Below are 8340 nucleotides of genomic sequence, written 5' to 3'. Positions count from 1 at the left end.
TAGGACAGCTAGCACTAAGCAAAAGGCAGCTCACTTTTTTGCCAGTTCACCAGCTCATATGTGGCCACAGGGTCCCCGTTGGCATCAAAGGACACATCATAACCATTTTGGGAAAAATTTACTTTCTTTAGCTGAGTAAGAACCTGTGAGGATGAAGCCCAGAACCCAATAGCTGAACCTAATGCACACTCCAGGATGATTCTCTCCTTGTATACAGTTAGGTTTTTCATTGGAAAAGGGGGACTGACAACCAACCAAATAGTACATATAAACTTAAATAAGAATGGTGAAAGAACAATAAACAGTCATTCTTTGCTGTGGAGGACAAACATTTCATAACATTACTACCTGGGAGTGTGGCTTTGGAAGGCCATAAACACTATATAGTTGTTTTGAGACACAAGAGATGCAGAGGACAAGGTGATCAAGGGGGGAGCTGAGGACCATGAGGGGAAGAAAGAAGAGACCAGGAGGGAGAAGAGCAGCAGGAAGCTCAGTTCAGAGTTGTTGGGCCTGACAATGGGGATGTTCTGTGGATGAAAGAACACAGCCGCTGTATAATGGCAAGACAGGCACACCAACGAGAATGCAGCCAGGATGGATCTAGGACTCGTCAAAGGAAAGAAACTCTACAGGCTTGGGGGAAACAAGGTCTCTCTCTGCATTAGGCAGAACTCCTTGGCAAGGGAAACAATCAGGGGAACTGAAATAAATAAATAAAAGGGATTAGCAGTCATGTAATGGTGTTGTGAAATAGATTGAAAAGTAGATTGTACCTGTAGATTGCTAATCTCTCCCTCAGGACAGTATACAGTCATAACAGCAGATGGGTTTTCCTTTCGCAGCACTTTACGAGTTCTGGAGGACAGCTGTCATGCACATGCACAGGACCGGCACATAAGTGGATAGAGCTGTCACTTGGCGAGGTGGGAGGCTCGGGCAGGATGCGGTCACATTCTGTAGAGGCTACAAATTGCCACAATACACAGCTGTTGACCTGGAGAGACCAATGCAATTGTATAATATACCATGAAATCAAAATAAATTAACACAAATTAACATGAGAGATACTTTAGGTTTGTGGTGTGTTAAATGATAGTATAGGTTCATATTGTTTTTAACATTGCAGAAAGGAGAGAATAAACATGAAAAAGATAATTGCTAATGTGCAGGATATGTGTAAAATAATTTTCTTATATGACTAAAATGTTTGTGTGTTGTGTGTGAAGAGGGTCAGTGTCGACAGGGAGGAAAAAAGCGTAAAGTGATGTAGAAACCTGCGATAACATCAGCCTCTCTGGACTGCTACGTGGGTGGGTCCGTAGAAAGTGACAGAGTTTCGAGCAGATCCCCGCCTTCTTGTGCTGCGGTAGGAAGATGCCATGCCAGTTATTGCCATAGTCTGAATCGTGGAAGCACCTATCAAGTCCAGCGCAAAGTGTTTAACAGCTTGGGGCCAGGCGCGAGCCTGGAAGCTGGTCGACTAGGAATTGTTCTGGAGAAAGTTGGGAAGTGCTTTCGGAAGGCATGCACAAGTGGCAAAGTGGGCCACCTGAAGGAAAACATTGACTGTGTAATTCTTTAAAAAAAGATAGACAAAAAAATCACAGTGCCCATATTAAATACAGTGGACTCAAAAATTAAAAAATAAATATTTTACTTGCCCGGAATTTTAACATGGAATTGCAAAGTGGCTCACCTGAAGGAAAACAACACTGTTATTTATTAATGGGACAGACAACACATTGAAACTGCTTCATATTAAAACGCATAGTTTCCCAGAAATTCCAAATATTTACTTGGGGAATGTTAAAGGACCCGATGATGCGTGATATGCTAATGGATGGTGTGGACCCAGACTCAGCGACGATAGCCATCACCATACCAGATTGAGAGCAGTTGCCGCCAGTGTAAAACACAGGGTCCAGGCCATTTGAAAGCTGGAATGCCACATGCACAGCAAGGGACACTGAGGCGCATGAGTCATGGATCTGATAACCGAGTTTGATGCCCGGCAGCAGCTCTGTGCTGTTGTTAATCTCCTCAATGGCAAAGATCATTGCACGTGCAAAGCGCACTTCACGGGAGTCAATGCTGCACACAGACACTCATGTCACTGTATAAATTTACACATGATAAGGACAATTCACAATTTTAACAGAAAACACACAATAAATAAGAATTGCAATCCACAGATATGGAAAATAACTGATAGCTGCAGTGCATCTGTGAACCAAATATACATCATAGTTGCACACAATCCAAAAGGCAGAATTAGATATCAGTCCAGAATTAATAATTCACATATTTAACATAGTCAACTAAATCTTAATGTATTTTTATCCTCTTAAATATTCATAAAACGGTTACCTACATACATTTTCAGTTAAGAAACATAAAATACTAACTTTTCAATTAGTCACACTGTATTTTCTCTTCTTTTATATATCATCCCCATCATTTAAAAAGGCTGTATAGTGATTTGACATATGTAAAATTCTTTAGTTTTAAATTCTAGACAAAAGCTTTGCAGAACAATTGTGAGCACATCATATAAATCAAAACATTTATATCCCCACACAGTGTAAAATCCTCTTATCCACCCCTTTCTCCCTCTTACTAACCTCCCTGCGCACTTTAGTGGCTCAGGCATGGTGGTGTAGTTATGCTTCACTGTGTGCATGTAGTTGTGTATGGAGAAAACACCCCCAATAACGTAGTCACCATCCATTGAGAATGCAGGTTGAAGAGCTGTACCCTGGAGCTTACATTTCAAAGATGAGGCCTCAGTGCTAAACCCAGCAACAGTCCTATCCTCTGTAAACCCTGCCCCTTGTTTTAGATCATTATCAGATTTGTTCAAGGCAAGAGCTGAGTTCAACTCACGCAAACCCAGAGACAAGATCAGGCCAATAAAGAGAGCTGAGATCTCCATCCCTCAAGTGTCTGTGTGTTGGCTTGTGTTTTCATGTTTATAGATTTTCAGAGAAAATCTTCCCTCCTTCTGTTGTACGTCATCTTACTGTACACCAGCATGAGGATGCCCTTATCCAGTGGTCTTTGGCTTACTTTTTTTCCCCTATTACAGTTACGCCTAACAAATGCACATCTTGTCGATGATGATGCAATGTTTGTTTACATTCTAAATAAATCAGAATTGAATAAATTAAAATATTTCCAGTAAAATACTGCTATTACAAAATTGTGAATTTCCTTTTAAAGTTCAGATGCTCTGTCATCAACTAGTTCATCGTGTCTAACAAAAAGAGGAAAATGTTAAGATAAATGTTATGCTCAAAGGAAACCCAGGGTGCTTTATGATGAAGAGAGACCCGTTTCATTGCTGATATTTCTCACAGATGGAAATGTTAAAAGTTGTTACAAGGGATAGCTATTTTTCTGCATTTTTCTCCGAAATTGGATGGCCAATTTCCCATGTACTGCAGTCCCTGTCTTTACCAGCTCCTACATTTAGGTTGGGGTGTAGACAGCCACATGCAACAAACATGGAAACCTCAGTGAGGCCAATTTCATAATTTTTACCATTTGTGCTGTGCGAGTGGCCTTTATCCACATGTATGTTCACTTTCAGGGCAAATATACAGTTGAACTGATAGTATCTCACTTATCTGTGACATAACAAAGTTGCAACATTGGAAAAGGAATCAATTAAATCATCCAGTCAATGAATGCAGACATTAATGATGTCTGAGTGAATAAGGTCAATTTCCTGCAGTTCATTGACTGGATGATTTAATTGATTGCTTTAATGAGACTAACTGAGTGTCTGAGAGTTTGATCTGGTTGTGTGGTGAAGTTAAAGCCTGGTATATAAAGTGCAGTTGATTGAGGATGATTAGCACCTGGCCACTTGGCACCTACATACCAGATCCCACTCCTGTAATCAAGCACACGCAGACAGACAGACAGCGAGAGAGATTCCTGACTAGGAGGAGGCAGAGGGCATGACAGGAATTACACAAGTTTTCTTGTTGCAAAGTTGAACAGTTGAACCTGACATCCTCCAATGTTTTGCAGTGGCTGTAGTTCATGTACGAAAATGTATTCTGGTGACAAGAGTTTGCAAACATTGTTGCAAAACATTCATGGCAATATAACCTGCTTTTCTTTTTGTTATACTGTATGTTATATGTCATAACATAGTCCACTCTTGCAGTTTTAACAAATTAAATTATTTTTAAATTTCTATTGAAAAGGGATTCTTCAAATAGCGATGGTTTTATTAGAATGTCATGACAGAAGTCAGTACGTTTGTCAAGAATTTTGACTTTATTAAGAACATAATGAAACATTATTATTATATTATACAATGTATAGTAATTGGTAAATAATATGTAAATACCTAATCAACTAGATAAAGACAGTGTTGAATGTGCACAGCATAAGCTCTATTGCCATCTTAACTATTTCCAAACCTCAGATGTCTTTGGATTCATTTTTGTTCATTAAATGTTTCTTTGTATTTTTCTCTGGTTTAAACAATATGATGGAAACACTTTGGAGCAATAACAAAGTATTAGTCCAAAACTAGAGGCAGAATGGCAATAATCTCTACAGCCCACTGTAAATTTCCCAGGAGAGCCTGACATACCTGGATAAAGGTGATCCAGACATGCACAGAATATCAGCATGCGTGAAGGTGATAAGCCTTGGCTTCATTAAAATTGATCAGGTAGTTTCGGGATAGACAGCTAACACTAAGCAAAAGGCAGCTAGTAGCGCTATGTACCCGAGTACAGCCCAGAACCCAATAGCTGAAACAATGCACACTCCAGGATGATTCTCCCTTGTATACGTTAGGTTTTTCATTGGAAAAGGGGACTGACAACACAAATAGTACATATTAAAACTTGAATAATGTGCAAAGACACTAACAGTCATTCTTTTGCTGTGGAGGACCAAACCATTTCATAACATTCACTACCTGGGAGTGTGGCTTTGAAGGCCATATAACACTATATAGTTTTTTCGAGACACAAGAGATGCAGAGGACAAGGTGATTCAAACGCTGTGTGGCGCAGCATGCAGGACCACTCAGAGGGTGCTCCAATGAAAGTTAATGAACATAAGAAACACAGAGTCAGGGAGAACAGCAGCAGGAAGCCTCAGTTCACAGTTGTTGGCCCTGACAATCGGGGATGTTCTGTGATGAAAGAAACACCAGCCGCTGTTATAATGGCAAGACAGGCACCACCAACAGAGAATGCAGCCAGGATATGGATTCTAGGACCTCGTCAAAGGAAAGAAACTCTAACAGGCTTGGGGGAAACAAGTGTCTCTCTCTGCATTAGGCAGAACTCCTTGAGCAAGGGAAACAATCAGGTGAACTGAAATAAATAAATCAAAAAGGACTTTTAGCAGATCATGTAATTTGGTGTTGTATAATAGATTAAAATAATTAAAGTACCTGTAAATTGCTAATCTCTCCCTCAGGAACAGTATACAGTCATAACAGCAGATGGGTTTTCCTTTCCTGCAGCACTTTACGAGTTCTGGAGACAGCCTGTCACTGCACACTGACACAGGCACCTGGCACATAGTAGGTATAAAGAACTTACACATATTCTGGCGTGTTATGTAGCTCTTAGTGCTAAAGGATAGGTTCACAGTTCTTTGTTTTTCTAATTCTGGCTTAAAACAATAATCAAATGCCAATATTTGTACTGAAATTTGTATTTGTCATTGTAATCATTCCTCTTGTTCATACTGGCCATGAAGAAATCCCCTCCTAAAGCCATTTCAGTGTAACTGCTGGAGAAAACAATCTGCAGTATTTCTTTAGTGTAAAAATGCCTTCTAACGTTCAGGTGAAGCTTCAATGATGTTTCTGCAGTCCAAGTCAAGTTAGTCAAAGTTAGTCTTTTTAGTACAAATGTCAGACTGCTGAAGTCTCATATTATCTCTGACTCAATTTTGTATGCGATTTTTGCACATAATGAGGACTGTAGTTTCTGTCCCACATATCTTACACTGCAGAATTGATCTCTTCACAGACAGTATGGACAGGGGGAACAGGGACCAAAAATATAAGGATATTAGCCAAGGTGACATTAATCATGAACAACATCTCCCACCCCCTGCATGAGACTTTGGGGGCCTTAAGCAGCTCTTTGAGCAATAGACTGACATGCCCACGGTGCAAGAAGAATTAGTTCCTTCAATACAACGGCCAACTCTAGCATGACATCATTAAGCACTGTTTTTTCATTGGTTAAAACACAACAGTTACAGTTTTTCACTATTCATCATATAGTTAACATCCTACTTATTCAAATGTATACATATACACACCATTTACATACTATACACACTATATATTATTTTAATTTATAATACACATTATTCGGGTATGCTTTGTGCATATATGCATACATATAGATAAAAATATCTGAATATTGTTTGTCTGTTTTTATATACACTGATCAGTGATAACATTATGACTACTGACAAGGGAAGTGAATAAAACGTTATCATGGCACCTATCAGTGGGTGGGATATATTAAGCAGCAAGTGGCCATTTTTTTTCCTCGAAGTCAATTTGTCAGAATAGGCAGCGTAAGGATTTGAGTGACTTTGACAAGGGCCAAATTGTGATGTCTGGACAACTGGGTCAGAGCATCTCCAAAACTGCAGTTCTTGTGGGGTGTTCCCGGTCTGCAGTGGTCAGTACCGATAAAAAGTGGTCCAAGGAGGGAAAAGCTGTGAACCAGCGACATGGGTGACCATGGCTCATTGATGCGTGTCAGGAGCGAAGTCTGGCCCATGTGGTCTGATCCAACAGACAAACTACTGTAGCTTAAATTGCTGAAAACGTTAATGCTGGTTCTGATAGAAAGGTGTCAGAAGACACAGTGCATCACAATTTGTTGCTAATGGGGCTGCTCAATGTATATATCACGATATAGATATATTTCATTTTGCTTATTATTCTGTGCAATTATATTTCATTAAACAAGCAAATAATATCTGCTTTTTTAATCAGTTTTTTTTTTAAATCTAATTTATCTTAGTTTGTATATGTTAAATTGTAACTTTGCGGCTCCTTACTTTTGTACCACCCTCCACCCAGGTGAGGTTCTTGTTGATACGGAACTCCTGGCCCACCGGCAGTGATGCATCATAGAACCCTACCGTCACCAAATCAACGCCGCCACTCTCACTTTTTTGCCAGTTCACCAGCTCATATGTGGCCACAGGATCCCCGTTGGCATCAAATGACACATTATAACCATTTTGGGAAAAATTTACTTTCTTTAGCTGAGTAAGAACCTGTGAGGATAAAGTAAAGGAAGACAGAGAGGTAGAGGGAGGACAATGTGAAATCAATTGAGTATTACATTTCATAAAAGGTACATTATAATGAAAGAAAATAGCATTGGGATGTTCCCGTTTTAATTTTGACTGACCTGTTTTGCTTCTGTCCTAGTGAATTTGTCACACTGAATTGTAGAATTTGCGTCCTGACACACTGCATTATGAATGGCATGTGCTATTGCATAAACAGCCTTATACACCATGTTAGTGATTCGGAGTTGAGATGTGTCAGTGTACGGGCTCTGGAGCGTTTGTATGTCTTCAGATCCATCACACACATTCTCGTCTATGGAGGCACCTAAAAACACACAGAGACAGAGGGACATGCTTTTTTGAAATAACAGTTTGATAACGTTGATATGCTTTTTATATATTACTTAACACAAGTACTGTTTGTCACACATGCTCCATCAATTGTCTTTAAAATGACTCGTTTATGTCTGGCTTGATTTGTTTTGTTTTTACCTTTATGTAGGTAATTTCATCCCAATTTTATCAATTTCAATTTCATATATTGATGCCAAATTAACACAATTTATCCAGCAGATTATCATCACTGACAATAAAATCACCTATTAGACCTGTTACATGCTAGAAAGAACATTTTTACGTCTTTATTTAGATGGCCTGGAGGCTGTCTATATTCTGTGTGCTTGTGTTCATGGCTTCAGTGTGAGTACTGTGAAACGACTGCAGGCAAGACAGCAGAGGGACAAAACTTGACCTGAAAGTTCATCAAGTGAAATTATATAGAGAGATGAACCTTACTTCCACATCATCTCCTCGTTTTTTTTTTTTTTTTCCAATATCAATAGACTTCCCTCTTAATAAAAATCTAGGGTTTGATCTTAAAGTACCTGCTGAATATTTAATACAGGAAGCTCCACTCAAATAGAGAATCAACAAAACAACCCAACCGCAAGGGCCTGTGAAGATCAGCAAAACCTTCTCACTTTTTCCCAGCCTGCAGTTGAATGCATTCTCCCAGAACTCAGTAAGCAGTGG

General features: G+C 39.4%; 1 pseudogene; it reads right to left on the bottom strand.

Annotated features, from left to right (window-relative positions):
- Positions 1–14: 14 nt before the first annotated feature.
- Positions 15–8340, bottom strand: part of LOC118342059 — a 21984-nt pseudogene continuing 13658 nt past the window's right edge.

This window comes from Morone saxatilis, unplaced genomic scaffold (genome assembly GCF_004916995.1).
Source record: "Morone saxatilis isolate NCDOM2014 unplaced genomic scaffold, NCSU_SB_2.0 Contig8, whole genome shotgun sequence".
Taxonomy (NCBI): domain Eukaryota; kingdom Metazoa; phylum Chordata; class Actinopteri; family Moronidae; genus Morone; species Morone saxatilis.
The sequence above is the reverse complement of the archived record's forward strand: the minus strand, read 5'-3'. Positions and strand labels throughout refer to the sequence as shown.